Source organism: Lolium rigidum, chromosome 6 (assembly GCF_022539505.1).
Source record: "Lolium rigidum isolate FL_2022 chromosome 6, APGP_CSIRO_Lrig_0.1, whole genome shotgun sequence".
NCBI classification, from domain to species: domain Eukaryota; kingdom Viridiplantae; phylum Streptophyta; class Magnoliopsida; order Poales; family Poaceae; genus Lolium; species Lolium rigidum.
This window is the reverse complement of record NC_061513.1, coordinates 303,363,465-303,381,164: the sequence shown is the minus strand read 5'-3', so window position 1 is coordinate 303,381,164 and position 17,700 is coordinate 303,363,465. Positions and strand designations below refer to the sequence as shown.

Sequence of the window (17,700 nt, the reverse complement as noted above, 5' to 3'; positions counted from 1 at the left end):
CCAGGTTCGTTTTCTTTCTTCGTTTCGTCGTCCGCTTCGATTTGATCAGATTCTATTACAGCGGAAGAGATTTGATTTTGTTCTGTACGAAGCAGTGTAAGGGCGGGCACCTGGCCTGCGCCGGCTGCCTCGACGGGGCGTGCGTGAAGTGCGGCGCGGCATTCGACGTCCCCAACACGGCCATGGACGCCGTGGTCGCCGTGGCGAGGATGCAGTGTGCCCACGACGGCTGCGAAACATATGTTCCTTATCACGAGGTGCAGGAACACGAGATCGTGTGCCCGCACGCGCCATGCCACTGCACGGAGCCCGGCTGTGGATTCGCTGGCGCGACGCCGGAGCTCGTCGCCCACCTGGCTGTCGCCCACGCCATGCCGGTGCTCAAGGTCCCGCGCTTCAAGGCCACCCGGATCCAGGTCACTGTGCCAGAGCCGGTGCGCCGTCTGCTCGTCTGCGCCGAGGATGAAGCCGGCGCGTTTCTCCTGACCTTGGGCGCGGCGCATCATCAGGTCAAGGCCACTGTGTGAAGGAACGCGTGCTGGAAGCCTGGATGGAACGTACGCCGCGCGTGCGTCTGGATGGAACGCGAGAGCCGGCACGTCTCCGTCTCCCCGCCCGCTAGCTGGCAGCTGGAAGTATCCGAGATTACGTCGATCGGTGCGGCTCGCGTTCATTTGTTTCACAACAATGCTACACGGAATAACTTACGTGCCGGCGGATCGGCGAGTCGCGAATCAATCGCCCACGATCGCGGGAAGGGACCTATCCACGCGCGCATGCATGCCTCGATTTTTATTGGAAAGAAAGGGGGAAGGAAGATAGGGAGCGGCGGCACACGAACCAAACCATCGCCATGTGTTTCGCCATGGCCGCCGGCGACGTGCGCGTGCGGCTGACGCATAGATCGGTTCGGCTTGCGTTCTTTTTGTGTGTACGTGCGGATGCTCTAAATCTTGTCCCGACTTTGGAGCACCCATGTTTCATCTCCAGCCGACAGCCGAGTCCCCCAAAACGTCCCCAAAGAGATTCGGCCAGAAAAACGTCCAAGTCACGTGCCCCAAAGGTCGTTTTGGTCCGAACGTGCCTCAAATATTGTCATGTGTCCCTAGCCCATTTCCTATGTATAGAGGCTATATCAGGAACGCCGGACACAACTTTTACACTTACTTTTTATTTAGAGGTCATGTTTGGGAGGCGTGGCTAGGAAAGGGACCTCCTCCAAACGCAAATTTGGTGCGGACGTCCCCCAAACGACTAATCCGTCGTTTTTGCTGGACGTCGTTTGGGGGATGCGACTGGATATGCTCTCCAGTGCCGAAATAAGAATTAAATCCCATGCGTGGACACCATCGCGACCGCGACTAGACCAACTCCATCCGCTCACCTTATTACGTTTCCATTCATTCGTTTTCATCAAAAACGGGACCGCTCTTTAATTTTTACAGAAAATCCAACCAAATCGCGACAGATCGATCGATCATCTACCTACCGAGTCAGCTATGCGCGCGCGCTTCCATCGCCTTGATTTTGTTTCTCTCGCTGGAGCTCCAAGAAGCACCAGATGCAGGGCGCGTGTTCTTTTGATCGATTTTGTCTTTGTTTCATTCGATCCGATACCATCCGATGCAACTGGATTTCAGTCCAACGGAACGGAGAGATATACTCCCTCCGTTCTGATTTATTCTACATTCTAGAAAAAATGTGACAAATTAGTAGTGCATTTATTAGTACTACTTAGATATTTGAACAACCAATCCAAGCTACATTGAAAATAACAACATCCAATAAAGAGAGTAAAACCACCTCGTTTTCAGTGTTGTTGTTGACTAAAAGCTAGAATGTAGAGTATTTCAGAACAAAATTGGGACTAAAATGTAGACTATTTCAGAACGGAGGGAGTAGGTTGTTAAATTTGTTTTCGCAATTTCAAATAGCAAAGGACTAAAAGGATCTAGTGTTCAGAAAATTCGGAAAATAGGCACCCATGTGGATCTAGGTCAGTTCCAATTACCTTCTCTCCCCAGATCGTGTAGTTGCGAAAATAGCCCACAGATTTGGACGCCTGATTGTAGCCTAGACGGCCTGGTTAACCCGCCTTTCACACCACCTGCGCTAACCGCCCGTCAATCATGCCCCACCGACGTCTCCTCGTGGCCGAGCGTCATGCGTGAACCAAGCGGAGGGGGAGACCTGGAGGGAAGAAATCGCCACGGTGGGAGAGATTGTGACTATGCGTTTCGTGAGCAGATGGAAGAGGGGCCGAAATTTGCTCGGTGGCGTGTCACGATTTTGGCTAGATCTGAGAGTCGTTTATCACCAGAAATTTCGGGATTTTGGTCGGCAAACCTGTGCGGTTTACGGGGGAAAATCTGGCTGGGAACCTAGTCCGTTGGATCTAACGAGGTGGTCGTCGCTAGAGAGGTCCGACAATTCGCTTCCCATCTGACTCTGATAGATAGGGTTTACCGAGGTGGACACCGCTAGAGAGGTCCGACAATTCGCTTCCCATCGGACTCTGATACATAGTAGTGTTTACCTTCTTCTTTTTCCTTCTCTCGTGCGACAGCCAAAAAAAGAATTAAATCCCATGCATGGACGCTATTTGGGGATCCGCCCACTTACTACGTTTCCATTCATTCATTTCCATCAAACTCTTTAATTTTCCAGAAAATCCAAACAAATCGCGATAGGTCGATCTATCATCTACCTACCTAGTCAGCTATGCGCGTGTACAATTTCGCCTTTCGATTACATAGAAAACTACATCTATTTTTAGCACTAGAGCACCACTCGATTCTTCATGTATGTAAAAGTTCAAGTCATAATCTTGATTACAGATTACAAATATGCTGTTCAAAATTTCACATGGCGCACACTATTTTTTCGACCTTTGGGTCACACAGAAATTAGATATAATCGTGCCATCTAGTTCTACAATTCTAACCAGGTTAATAAATTGGACACAAATCAAACAAAGCTTTACACAACACGACCTTGCACACGGAAACGATTATTACAACTCCCAGTCTACCATTACAACACAACCAAAACTGTCTCTTACATTGAACGCTTTGGCAGCCACCAGAGAGCAAGAATGGCTCATGCCTGACTGCAACGAGATGGCCGGGAGTTCAGCAAGACCAGACCAGGCCCCATCACCTACAAAGAGCCAAAGGATCCTTCTTTTATCAAGTCCTCTTCATTGCTATTCTTTCTTTACCCGCTGATGATGAAAACACAAGATGGACAGTTAATTCCAGAGTCAGCTAGCAGCACCATGCAACAATTCAGTGGTTCCATCTGCTCCATGTGCATAAACAACAAGCCACAAACAGAGTCCATTCTTCTTTACGAGGCAAATAACACTCACTATGTGTGTTGCTGAACCACAAAAGAGCGTCAACTCGATGGCATAAACATGAAGCCATCGAGGGAAAAGCCGAAACTCACCCAAGCTAGCTAGCTCGATCCTTGTTACATCCTCAAACAAGAACAAACATAATGTTCAGCAAAGCAAACACTATTCTTATACTACCTCCGTCCCAAGGAATAAGGCGCACGCGTATTTCAAGACGAAATTTGACCATAAAAATTGAGCAACAAAATCTTGATTATATTATATGTAATTAGTATCGTTGGATTCGTATTGAAAAGCACTTTCTAATGATGCTAATTTCATACAAACAATCTTTATATATTTGAAGTAATTCTTGGTCAAACGAAAATCACGTAAAACGAGGGCGCCTTATTCCTTAAATCGGAGGTAGTATAAGAATAAGAAAAGGCTACAACCAACTCAAAAAAATCATTCCGAGAGTGCAGATATAACAATAACAACAGCAACAAAGTTTCTTCAACTAACAAATAAGCAACTGTCCAAAGTAAAATGCTTTTACATGTGATGGTCAAGAGTTTTTGATGCTACGCTGATCAAGCCATTGGTCAAATCATGCAGGAAACAGAGATCAACTCCATCAACAATCTCATGCATCCAAACAAAAATATGCATCAGATTTGCTAGCTTTCCAAATTAGCAAACGGACCAGGCTAGTCATCAAACATCAAACAGATCGATGGGAGAGCTACCCAAATCGATCCGAACTAACAGCAACATTCAGGAACAACCCTACCTAGAACAATGCATGTCCAACCCTTCAGATGGGAAATTTTAACCCAACATCATGCTAGCATGAGCGACAACAACAAAATAATGCCAGGACATCACTAGCACCAGCAAAAATAAGGTTGGTGCATCAAATCACTAGGGCAAAACCAGAACATCATAGCAATATCAAAACACTGCAGCAACCATCCATACGAAATCACCATGGTCAGAGAGTGAGATTACCACAATTTGATGGTGATGCCATCCTGGAACCTCATACTCAAGGTAGTCCAGGTTGTCCATGGCCAGCAGAGCAGGACGACGCCGCCGCCGAGGTTGGCAGCGTCCTCAGGGACATCCGCAGCTTGCCTGTAATGCCATCAAGCGAACAATATTAGGATTAGTGGTTAAGAGCGAGGATAAGGCTCCAGCACAGCTCACCATTCTCACATTATGACACTACAACATCACAATTAACATCACCATCTATGTTACATAAAAAAGAGGTACCTTTAGATGACCTTGGGGTGCCAGGGAAGCACCGTGAGCTCCTCGTCGCTGCTATTGTGGTGGCGCAGAGACAGAATCCGTGAAGAATACACCATCATCATGCTGCTCGGCTGGTCTGATCCCTCCCTGGTGAGAGGTGTGGTATCAAATTCCAGTCAATACACAACCAGCTCAATACAAAGAAAAGGGCATATGATTGACCCTCAGCAGCAGCAAAACAATAAATAAGTTGAGTAAGTACTCTGAATGCCTTCAGGTTATCAGTTCAGCTTGATGTCGAAATGTAGAGCTGCAAAAGCTATCAGCACAAGTTGCAGATGTGATAGCAATCCATTCTTCTGTAGAGTACAGAATGGTCCTTCTTAAGCTTCGGAAATGGCACCTGCGAAGACAAGAAACCAAGCTGTGGTCAACACGGCGTCAACAAGGAAATAAGAAGAATCATATAGGTGGAGACGACATGATTTTCATGTCATGTGCCATTGTCATCAGTAAACAGGGACAACAAATACATCCAAGTAGTAGCAGGGAAAAGAAATGACACTGATGCGTCCATGAAGTGACCCATCTTCATTTTGTTGTTTCCATCGGTTCAAGAATCCAAATGTGGCTACATCTGCTGCTTGTGGTTATAACAGATAGCTAGCTAGTATCATGCATCACTACAAAATTGCTGACTAAGTGGGACAATACTACAAAACAGGGGTTGTATGGTTGCTGCAAAATTTTCTAGAAACTGAAGTTCCATGTTATAGATTTATCATAGGGTGCAAGCATCTGATGCAGTAGATTCCACACTAGGTTGAATTAGTTTCAGCACACATTGACCCGCATGAGCTGATGTACAGCAGCAGCAAAACATCACAAATTTTACAGCACCAAAACATCTGCAGCAAGCCATCTATATCTTCTCTGTACTGACGTGGTTCTAGCTTACGTACAACCTAGAAATTAGCTAATGTACTAACAAAAAAACTGAATCAGCTCATGGACGGGGCATACATCTAAAGTGTCATTTCATTCATGGATAACTAGTGCGGAACAAGAAGCCTCTGGTATATTTTCTAGGCAAAAATTGCAGCTTTGTAGGTTGCTGTAATGTTCCAATTAGAATCAAATCAGGCAGGAGCCATTAAATTCAGAAATCAAACGAAATGAATTATTGATGGGGGTTCTTGCTTTGGTTCATCAAGTTAATTAACTTCAAAGCTTGTACTGATCTATTATATGGATAAACTCATAAAGTAGTCCTGCTGGAGCGCTGACAGCAAACAAGTGCGATTGGCATCAAAATTTGCAGTGTGTCATCTCAGGACTGAACCAACAACATGGACACCGAAAAGCTTCCAAATTCTAAGCTAAAAATTATCTAGGCACTGATCTTGGATCCCTAGCACACACACACGGACTGCAAATCGCAAATCAGAATCCCAGCCCCAATAAAATCCTATTCAGCAAAATAAATCAGATTGACTCGTACTAGGGTTAGAGAGAGGGAGAAGAGGAGAGGCGCCTCACCGGCCGCGCGGCGGCGGACTTGTTCCCGGCGAGCTCGTCGGAGGAGACCGACAAGAGGGAGTCCTGCTGCGGCGGAGCGGCCTCAAGGAGGACGCCGGGAAGGAGGGCTCCCCGTGGCGCGAGCTGCCCGTGGAGATCGACGACAGCCATAGCCTCCATGGCTTGCGTCGCCGCCTGTGCGTCCTGGTGGCCGGCTCGCCGGACTGCAGCAGAAGCCGTCCTCCGCCACGCGCGCGACACAGGCAGGCAAGATCGACGGTGCCGCGCGCGATGTGCACGCACGCGTGCGCCGGCGAGCAGGCCTGCCGCGCCGACGTGATTCGTGGCCGACGGGCGCCGCCTCTGTTGTCGCAGGAGCAGCGGACGGAAATGTGCTAGGGTTCTCTGGTTCGGGCCGTCGATCTGGATCAGAAGACGCAAAACGGGCCTGCCGACGCTGGGCTGCTGGGCCTGCTCCGCACGACGGTGGGCTGCTGCCCAGTTCAATTTCCACTGACTTTTTTGGACTTTCCCGCGTGAGTTTCCCGCTGGATTGACATTCCAACAGTGCACACTAGCTAGCATAATGGCCAGCTACCACTAGGGATGGCAATGGGTACCCATCACCCGTGTACCCGGCGGGTAAAAACCCAATAGAAATACGGGTATGGGATTAAAAATTACCCATGGGTATATAAATGGAAAAATATTGTACCCATTGGGTAGTGTGGGGATGGGTATGGGATGGTAGAACCCATACCCGTGTACCCGCATACCCGCTCAATATGCTGACATGTGGAATTTTATATAATATCGTAATAATATCCTAACGTACCAAAAAAGTTCAAAATATAATCACACTAATAACTCCTCCTTGATCTCAGGAAATTATTGTTTGACATATTATCCCATGATTACCGCGTGAAGTTATGGTAGGCTCTAAGGCTACGTATCTAGCCAGAGTCCCAGATCGATCTCCAACTCTCCACCTCTCCTGGAAACATGCTATTGGCCCTCATATACACATACTATTCAGCTACGTCCTACGTACGTACATGCGTTGCATGGATTTAGCGGCCGGCACCGCTGTCTAACTAATTGCTAATTAGAGTACTGATGGAGTACAGTACTACTTGCACTAGCAAAATAGATACATACGTATATGCACGTCTGTAAGAAAATTGCATGGTTGGCACTTGGCAACGACCATGTGTATATAATTGACAGCCAGTATGAAAAGATTAAGTTGATTATCATTTATTTCGGTTAAACTTTTATATTGTTCACACTTTATTGTAATACTTATTTGTGGCCTTACCTACTGTCAAATTACCTCTATATTTTGTGAGTTTATGAACTTCAAGTTATTATTGTGCCGCTGTTTATAAATTATGGTCATGTATTGTTGTCGACAAGTATATTGTCAACAATTTGATGTGTTTTAAACCCGGGTATTTTTTACCCGCGGGTACCCATTTATTCTGCCGGGTGACGGGTATGGGAAAAATTTGTACCCGTCAACGGGTATGGGTACGGGTGACGGGTGAGATTGAAGGAGATGGGTACGGGTATGGGGTGGCTCCACCCGCACCCATACCCTGCGGGTGCCATCCCTAGCTACCACTACCACACGGTAGGATCGACTTTACTTTGATCCAATGACTACCCATCAAGCCACACAATGATAAACATTTGGCTAGCTAGCTAGCTTTCGATTTCACGTAATCCACTTTGATCCATTTGCCATACTCACCATGACATCATGCTTACCTCTGCCAGTGAAATCATCCATGCATGTACGTGTACATGTGTAGAAATGACTAAGTTTTTCTTTCCTTACCTCGTTGATATATCGATAACTTGGGCATGTCATGTGTGCCCCCTCCTCTCTCTGATCTCTCTCGACATGGTATAGACGGTCCAGCGAGCCCTCACCCATCCCAAGTAGCGAAAACTAAAAAGAAGGATTGTATTTGTTGGATAACCGCGACACATTATGTGGTGAAGACTAGAGTCATGGAGCATCGATATTGATCATGCCCCTCTCTATATATACATTGGAAGAGTAATCCGCTCTTCTTATATGACACGCCACTTTGGCCCTTACATGTGGCGGTGCTTAGTAAGAGTCTCCTCGAGATCCTTTTCCGACTTTGTTGTTGGCTTCCTGATGGTTGCGGCATCGGATGGTGACGGGGTTATGTGTTTGGTCGTCCTCTTTGGGTAGATGGTAGTGGTGTGCGACATGTCTTGCGGAAGAAAGTTCCAACTTTCGAGACGTCAAGCCGACGACATCCTTGCCGACATGTGGCTTAGGACATCGGTGACGTCCTTCTTGCAGAGGTAACAAGTGGGGCGGTGGGGTTGTGTCGAAGATGCAAGGTTTAGCAACGACCGTCGTCTCTGGGAGTGGTTAGACCATGGGCGTTGTACGCGGCCGCAAGCTAGGTTGGGAGATTCGAATGATTTGTATGGAATATTTGCATTGTTCGCGTTGATCTGTGGGCATGGTGCAATGGTTATCTCTAATTTACCTCTCGCCTGCTCCTCTCACCTATAGGGGCTAGGAGAATTCATGTGATTTTTCTGTTCACACCACCCTTGTATACCCATATAAAGACCCCGTAATTGTGAGAATATTTATGAACCTTCCTCCACCTTTTGAAGAGACACCTTGTTACGTGGGCCCAGCAACATCTACCCCAACCTTTCCTCCAAAAGTGGTGATTACATGTGATTTTTCACTTTACACCACCCAAATATGCCCATATTATGACCCCATGGAAGAGAGGGAGATGCTTGACCCTTACTTGCGCCGTTAAAAATAGAAACCCCTAGGTTTCTAGCAAATATATGTTATTTCATGCGATTTTTTTTCCATTTACACCACTAATATATGCCATACTTGACCCCCTGTACTTCATCACACCATTTGAAAAAAACCCTAATCAATGGCCCCCGCTACATATAGGCCTAGCTTTCTGGAGTAAGTGGTCATTTCATGTGATCTTTATCTTTACACCACCCTTATATACCCATATTAGGAAACACACATGAGAGGCGGAGATGCCTGAACCTGCATCTCATTGTTTAAAGAGCAACCCTATTTGGTCGGCCCCGAGACGTACCCCTATATTTGAGTCGAAAGTGGTGAGTCCATGTGATTATTCTCTTTACACCACCCCTATATACCCATATTAGGACCCCCATTCAAGAGGGGAGATTTTTTTACCCTTCCTCATGTCGATTAAAGAGAACCCAATTACGTGGGCCCATCCCATATCTTCCCTCTCGAAAGTGATGTTTCCATGTGATTTTTTATGGGATTCGTAGCATAGAAAACAAAAAAATTCCTACCGCAAGAACGAAAAACAAGCCAAGATGCAATCTAGAAGATGGTAGCAACGAGAAGATCATGAGACTAACCCTCGAAGATTTCCAAAGCCTACGAGATTAGATCTCGTTGTTGCTCGTAGTCGATCACTTGCCGCTTTCGAAAGCGCGTAGAAGATCTTGACGGTGCCACAGTCGGGCAGCACCTCCGTACTCGGTCACACGTTCGGTGTTGATGACGACCTCCTTCTACCCGTTCCAGCGGGCAGCGGAAGTAGTAGATCCTCCTCGGAATCCCGCCAGCACGACTGCGTGGTGGCGGTGGTGGTGGAGATCTCCGGCAGGGCTTCGCCGTAAGCGTGCAAGAGGGAGGAGGAGGAAGGGACGGCTAGGGTTTGGGGAGAGGGAGCTAGGGCTGCGACTTGTGCACCTCTTGGGGCTCCCCTTGCCCTCCTTTTATAGGTGGAAAAGGTCCTTGGGTCGTCCAAGACCTGCCCCCAAAGTTTGGGAGAGTTCCGGTAGGTTTCTGTCAGCCGAAACCTACTAGAGCTAGGACTCTTTTGCCAAATCCGAATCTGCTTTAGGGGAAACTTCTTAACCCCTAAGGAAAACATGGATACACCTATTATGGAATCCTCCGGACTTCCTTAGACAACCCGGGTCGTCCCGGACACTTCCGGAACCTTCCACAATATTCCGGACTATTCCGATCCTTCCAAAACCTTCTAGAAGCTCCGGTCAAAACACCGGACTTTTTCCGAACTCCGTAAAATGACTTCCCATATATGAATCATATTCTCCGGACCATTCCAAACCTCCTCGTGATGTCTTGGATCCCATCCGAGACTCCGAACAACATTCGAGCTCCATTCCATATTCCATATCTACTTAAAACGACATCAAACCTTAAGTGTGTCACCCTACGGTTCGAGAACTATGCGGACATGATCGAGACTCTTCTCCGATCAATAACTAATAGCGGGACCTGGAGATCCATAATAGCTCCCACATACTCAACGATGACTTCGTGATCGAAAGAACCATTAACATACGATACCGATTCCCTTTGTCTCGCGATATTTTACTTGTCCGAGGTTTGATCATCGGTATCTCTATACCTCATTCAACCTCGTCTCTGACAAGTACTCTTTACTCGTACCGTGGCATATTATATCTTGTGAATCATTCACATGCTTGCAAGCTAATCAGACGACATTCCACCGAGAGGGCCCAGAGTATATCTATCCGTCATCGGGATGGACAAATCCCACTCTTGATCCATATGCCTCAACTCATACTTTCCGAATACTTAATCCCACCTTTATAACCACCCATTTACGCAGTGGCGTTTGATGTAATCAAAGTACCCTTCCGGTATAAGTGATTTACATGATCTCATGGTCGAAGGACTAGGTAACTATGTATCGAAAGCTTATAGCAAACTGAACTTAATGACGTGATCTTATGCTACGCTTATTTGGGTGTGTGACCATTATATCATTCATCTAATGACATAACCTTGTTATTAATAACATCCAATGTTCATGATAACGAAACCTTGATCATCTATTAATCAAAAAGCTAGTTATACAAGAGGCTTACTAGGGACTCCTTGTTGTTTACATAACACGCATGTATCATTATTTCGGTTAATACAATTATAGCATGGTATGCAAACGTTTATCATAAACACAAAGATATATATTATAATAACCATTTTATTATTGCCTCTTGGGCACATCTCCAACAATTTTTATCTTTACACCACCCTTATACGCGCATATTAGGAACACATGCAAGAGGGCCGGGCAGGATTTGTATGACCCTTCCTTGCATCGTTTATAGAGCAACCCTATTATATGGGCCCCACAATGTCAACCCCCTTGTTTTCCCACCAAATTGGTGATTATGTGTGACTTCTATGTATACACCACCCTTGTGTGCCCATATTAAGACCCCAAAAAAGTGGGTGAAGATTTTCCATTCCTTTCTGGTGCATTTTGAAGAGAAACCTTTATTACTTGGGCCCAACTAGTCCACCCCAAGATTTCCATTGAAAGTGGTGATTAGTTGTAAATTTTCTCTTTGCACAATCCTTATATGCCCATATTGTGACCCCATGCAAGAGGGAAAGATGTTACCCTTTCTCATATCTTTTTAAGAGAAACCCTATTGTGGGCCCATCAACGTCTACCCCAATCTTTTCGTGTTTATATATATTAGCCGCGAAGTGAGATTTAGCACTATAAGTCGAGAACCATCTTCCGCGGGATAGTCCTATTTGTAAAGCAGGTGACACTTCAAAGTTGTGTATTGGTTTTTGCTCTTTACACCACTTTTATACCCATACTAGAATGCCAAAAAAATAGCTAGGTGTTTTGACAATTTTTTTGTTGGCGTGTTTTGGCTGCCAAATTGAAAATACGCCAACTTTTCATCTAAAGTGGTGACTCTATCTGTTTTCTTCTTTGTTAATGATAATCTAATACCAATGGCTACGATAGGAAATGAAGGACGGAGAAAGTGGCATGAAAGAAGCGACAGGGAAAGGCGAGAAAGAGATGACGAGAAAAGGTAGGAGGAAAAAGGAGTAGGCGAGGCAGAAATGTTAAGAGAAAGTGGCTAGTAAGAGTGCAATTCGCACAAAAAAGAAAAGAAAAACGAAATATTTAATTTTTTTTCGAGTGCGATATAGGGTCACTCAACAAACACTTAAGGGAGGAGATGGTTGCGGAGTGTTTCAGGCGCGAGTGCGCAACACTCGACAAAGGGACATCGCCCGTTGGCGTCGCCGAGGAGAGACAAGTGCGCACCACTACAAGTGCAATTCAGCTATATAGTGTGGCTTCTTATGTTGGCTAGAGAGATATATATATATAGTGGAGCTTGGACGCCATTAATGCATGCAACTTTATATAGTCAGCCAGTGGCGGAGCTAGGACTTCAAGTAAGTGATATCATTTTAAAATTATAATGTTAAATACATATATTTTCATGACTTATACTTGTAGATAAAAGTCAGCTACAACGGGGATTTAATTATCATGCTTTCTTCGAGCGGAGAGGGACATCCTAATCGCTAATTAGAGGTATGTTCATATAGTTGGATCCTAGTTAGGAATCCTAGCTACATGCAGCCTAGCTTCTAGCTGAAAAATTCATGCAGCATAGTGGCGTTTATCTCGGTTTTTGTTAGCTAACTCACACTTACGAGTAGAGCAGGAATAGTCTTCAGGCCCTTTGTGCGGCCAACACGTCTACGAGCTACGATGAAGATTGACGGTCGAGGTCACTCCAAACGAACAAAATAACGCCACCCAAACCCTAATCCCCTTTTGCCTCACGCAACGCCAGTGGCGGCGCGCCATGGTCGCCCAGCAGCCACAGCGGCGCGGTGAGCCTGTTCGCCGGTGCGGGCGTTCGTGCATCGACGGACGCCGCCCCGTCGAACTCGCCTTGCCTGCGTCGCGTGCGTGGACGAGGCAGTGCGGCTGCATGCCAGCGACTGGGGGAGGCGACCAGCAGGCAGAGGAGATGGTGGCCTCGTCCCCAAGTTTCTGCCCACACATGCACATAGGTATTGCCTGCATCGATTTTGGGAGAAGAACTGTTGATGCCCATCGAGATTTCATCTCGTTTTCTAGCTGTATGCCCAGATCTTGAATTTTTTTGGCAGAAGAATTTCTACTGCCGTCACTTAGAATTATATCTCAGGTTTATGATGTGACTTCAAAAGTTATGATGTATGACAAATCTGTGGTGACGCTTTATATTGCGGCAAGGAAATAAAATCTTCAGATTTTATGATTGTGTTGTCCATGTCTTGCGGGATGTCGAGCTGCTCGGCCCAACCTACTTTGATGCTGATGTCCAGAAGTTCGTCACATACTCACATCGCATACAAAGGTAGCTTCTTGACAATGATTCCAATCCTAGTACATCAGCTGATTCGATTTTTAGGCAGAGATTTCGTAGTACATCATTTGATTCTGTTTCTTTGGCCGCATAGGGTTTTGACATGGTCGAGAAGGGCTGTCTGAAGCGCCTCCATAAGGAGTACCACACGCTCTGCTAGGTGAGATCGACGTTTCCTGGTTGGATTCACTATCATGTGGTTCGACTCGATTGATGTGGTGACACCCTGATGTGATTCTATTGTGTTGCAGGAGCCGCGTTGTAGATCGTGGTTAGCTGCCGCCCAACGACATGTTGGAGTGTTGTAGGTAGCTTCCACTGATTGAACCCGTATATTTAGTATTTAGCTGCCTTTATCTCAATGTAATTTTTTGTGTGTTTGGGAGTGATTATTGTGATTGGTGATCTGGCATTGTGCCAATCTCTGATGGATGTGGTATGACTGTGGATGTGTTGTGTAAGATATCATGTTTTAGCATAGTGGTCGTGCTTGATTTAGTTATGGCCATGCTTATGTTTTCTCATTTGTAGCATGATGTGTGCATTCCCTGCCGAAAAAAGTTCAGTTCCTTTTATTTACTTGGCAAGTCCAATCTCACTCGTGGTATTAGATTTCAAAAAAAATATACCGACATAATACTATTCTGCATTGTCTTGTACTGAAGATATTTATTGGGGTTTTTCTTGAATTATCTTGTATATACTTGTTCCCCTGTGGCACAATCGAACTCTGGAAGTTTGCATGCATTGGCATAATACTATATCTGCATGCAGGGTTTGTCTCCAACACTGCTCCTTGAGGATGCATCGGATGTGTGGTTGTTGTAGACAGCTAACCTCCACCCTGTTGTTGTGCGATGGTGGCAGCGGTCGCCTCTTCTTCGTCTCCATGGTACAGGTGAATTTCTGGTTCTCCCTTCTCTCCATGGTTATTCTGTGCCAATGATCTGCTGGTTTAGATTGTAGTGGTGGTGGTATGATTTCTAAGGTTTGGTCATCTCATCATCTTGCTGTTGTGCTGGCTATGAACCTGATTACTACATGCACTTATGGTTCTGTAGTATGGTCTCTGGAATCTAATTCTAGGACTTAGTTGTGTATGTTCAATAGTTGCCTAAGTTCTATAGTAATTCAAATTGTTTAGCCTTGTGGCTGGGCTGGCTGTGAAAATTCGATTTTGTTTTGCATCTTGGGCATCGACTGGGCTTAGTTGGGATTCAAACATGAAAATGAAACCTGAAATGTTGCCTTGTTGTAATCCGGAGTTCAGTTGATGAGCATTGCCTGACATAAAGGATATTATTTGTAGTTTCCTCGATTGATAGCAATGTTTCTGGACTTCCTGTTTTGTCTCTCAAGTATACCGTGAACAGTTATGTTTTTTTTGCTGAGTAGTATGTTTCTTTACTCTGTCGAATTTACAAACTTACTAATTGCTTTTAGCAAATGGCAGCTACATTGAAGAAGAAACAAGTAGTTTATGCAATATTGTTTTTTGGAACTTACTAATTACTTTTCGGAAAGATATGCTTTTTTTGGTTTTGGCATTCTGTTTTGGCTGATTCCAAGGCTGTGTGCCGCTATAGCGTTTGTTTCCTACTGTGGTTTTGCATATTGGTTTATGTTGAGCTGCAATTGTGCGTCGTATGAAGGATTCAGGTGTATCAATCGAGCCGTATCTGTGTTGTGCTGGTGATGTGGTTTGTTCATGCATATATAAACATGTATATGTGCTGCTGATTGTTTGCTGTGATGTGTATGTCCAGAAAAGAGATCATGGAATTTTTTTAGAAGACTCTTGTTGATTAAACTTGCATTGATTAATTAGTGTTTCTTTTTAGTTTGTTAGCTAGCTTTGCTTTTGTGTTTGGGCAGAAAGAATATAGTAGCTAGCTAGGTAGAAAGTGTCTTGCACGTTTGAGCCAGCTAGATAGGAAGCATATGAGCTAGCTAGTCGCTGCTGATAGGATTTCTTGTTTATGGTTTAGCAAATGGAAACTGATGGGCTACCTAGGTATCTAGTTTGTCTATCTAGCCTATCCCAATTTGCTTGAGAAAAAAGCTTCGATGATAAATGTTCTTGTTGTTGCCAAGTTGGCACGTTAGTGGCTTCAAAATCTACCAGCTAGCTAGCTAGCTATTATTTATTACTATTTGTTACACTATTGCAGTAGAAGTAGTTGCCACTATACATTCCCGTGATTCTGCAAATTGCTTCTACAAAATGAAACCTGAAATGTTGCCTTTATTAACTAGCATGTATGGTCCTTGTCTTCATTGCATTGCTAGAGCATTGTCTAGGCTCTGTAGTTTTGATATGCTATACTACTGTTTTCCAGGGTTCTTGGATCAAGTTGGTGCTCTGAGAATGCGATGCTTGTTTGGGACCAAGCAGTAAGGACACGTCGGAAACTCCCTTGCTGTCCGTCTTATGCCTGCGTCCGTGGCCTATATATGTAACATTTTGGTCCTTGTGATGATGCCAAGCAGCCGTCATGGCAGTAACATACATCATCCTTGTGATGCTCCCGATCCATTCAGGAGATGTAATAGCATGGTAGAAATCTTTTTCCCCCTTCGCCATAACTTTTGGTGGAAGCTCATGTTTTTTGGTCATAGGTCGTGTTTTTTGCCCTTTTGTTGTTGATTATCTGCCACGAGTTTCCGAAAACAGCCAGAGCTCATTAAGAATTTTGTAATAATAAATAAAGAAAGTTTTGGAGTTTTGCTAGTAATTTTACGGAGTTGGTTTATAAGAAACAAGAACACATAACCTATATTGTTCGTCACGGGACGGTGATTCTGGACATCAAGAAGATGGCGTCAGAGTTGGTTTGCTGCTCTTTTTAGCGTTTGGGGATGTTGTTTCTTCGTGCCGTGTTTGGTTGGCGTCTAGCGTCCCTAAACAGAAATTTAGATTTTTTCAATTTAATCGAAAACAGTCGAATTCATTCAAACTCGCTATATATTACATGGATTTGAACGAAATTCGATGAAATTTAAACCTAAAACTAATCTAGTAGCACTTGCGGCGCCTAATTAAAGGGCGGTGCTGCGGAAGGCGAAGCGCCAACGGGGAGTTGGCCGCAATAAACGCCTACGTGGACGGCCATGCACGACGAGACGCTTCACTGCGCCGCCTGGAAACCCGCCAGACCATTAACGTCGCTTGACCAGAGGTAGGCGGACGAATTTTGGACTTTCGTGTCAATGACGCGTCGAGCCCACCACTCGCGACGCGGTTTGGCGCTCTGTCCTGTGCGTCCGAAACGTCTCATGTAGAGCGGGAACAGATTCAAGGTACCCTTTGGTCCGCGACTAGGGCCGATCAAATGTCCGGCGCCTCAAAAAATCTTTGAAAGCCGCTTTAGGGGACGCGACCGGAGATGCTCTTATTTTCTACAATGTGGCTCTGGACTCTATTTTCTGTAATGGTTTGCTTTAACCAATAGTAAACTACAGTATTTTCTATCTCAAACAGAAAGAAGAGGCTGAAGAAAGGGAGAAATCGTGTTCGTACTTGTCGTGCTGAGCAAATGGATGGTTCAACGAGTGGGGACCTGCAACTTGTTACGTACCAGAAAACAGCAATAAGTAGAGAAGAGAAAATTGAGATGCAACCTTTAATATCCAAAATGGCAACCAATCCGTCTCGATCATTTCTCACCAAAAAGCAAGCTATCCACACAAACATAGCAGCCAAAATTAATTTTTAGTACTGAATTAATTAACGGGATTCCAGCTATCCAGCGGAGCAATCATGCAACCTTAATCAATGGGATTATGATAATCGCACATTTAATTAACCGGAGGAAGTCCGAAGCAACCCTTAATTAACGGGATTTTTCCCGTCGTCTCGCACCAAGCCAATGAGGTCCATATCTGGACTAGACTCCCGCGAATCACTCCGTTGAAAACAATAATCTCGACCATCTGCCCGCGTCCTCTTCCAAGACCCAACCGTGAACGTCGCCTCTCCGGAGACCACAACACAACCTATCCTTTCTCGATCCCCATCTCTCTCCGGGGATGACCGCCATTGCCGACGCAAACCGCCACCGCCCTCATCTTCTCCTTCGATTCAACCATCCACGTCGCCTTCGTGCAAACCGTAGCGCCTCCTGCGGAGGCCGGCGTTGAGGGCGACGCATCGCGGCCACGCATGGCTTCTCCGCATCTCTCCTTGACCTCCTACTACACATCGCGGCCCCGTAGTTCCGGCTCCGGCGCTCGTCCGGGACAAGGACAAGGAGGCCGACGGTGTCATGGCCGGCGGGAGGAGCTCGCCGTGGCGCGTGAGTGGCATTGGGGTTGCACGAGATGCCGGTCGTCTGCACCGG

At 45.6% G+C, this 17,700-nt stretch overlaps 1 long non-coding RNA gene across 1 annotated transcript; it reads left to right on the top strand.

Moving 5' to 3' along the window:
- The first annotated feature begins 13,035 nt into the window (after window positions 1-13,035).
- LOC124658886 lies at window positions 13,036-16,034 on the top strand. Its single transcript, XR_006989374.1, has 5 exons — window positions 13,036-13,351; window positions 13,455-13,520; window positions 13,612-13,668; window positions 14,135-14,258; window positions 15,700-16,034. It is a non-coding gene; the product is annotated as an uncharacterized LOC124658886 (long non-coding RNA).
- Window positions 16,035-17,700: the final 1,666 nt, after the last annotated feature.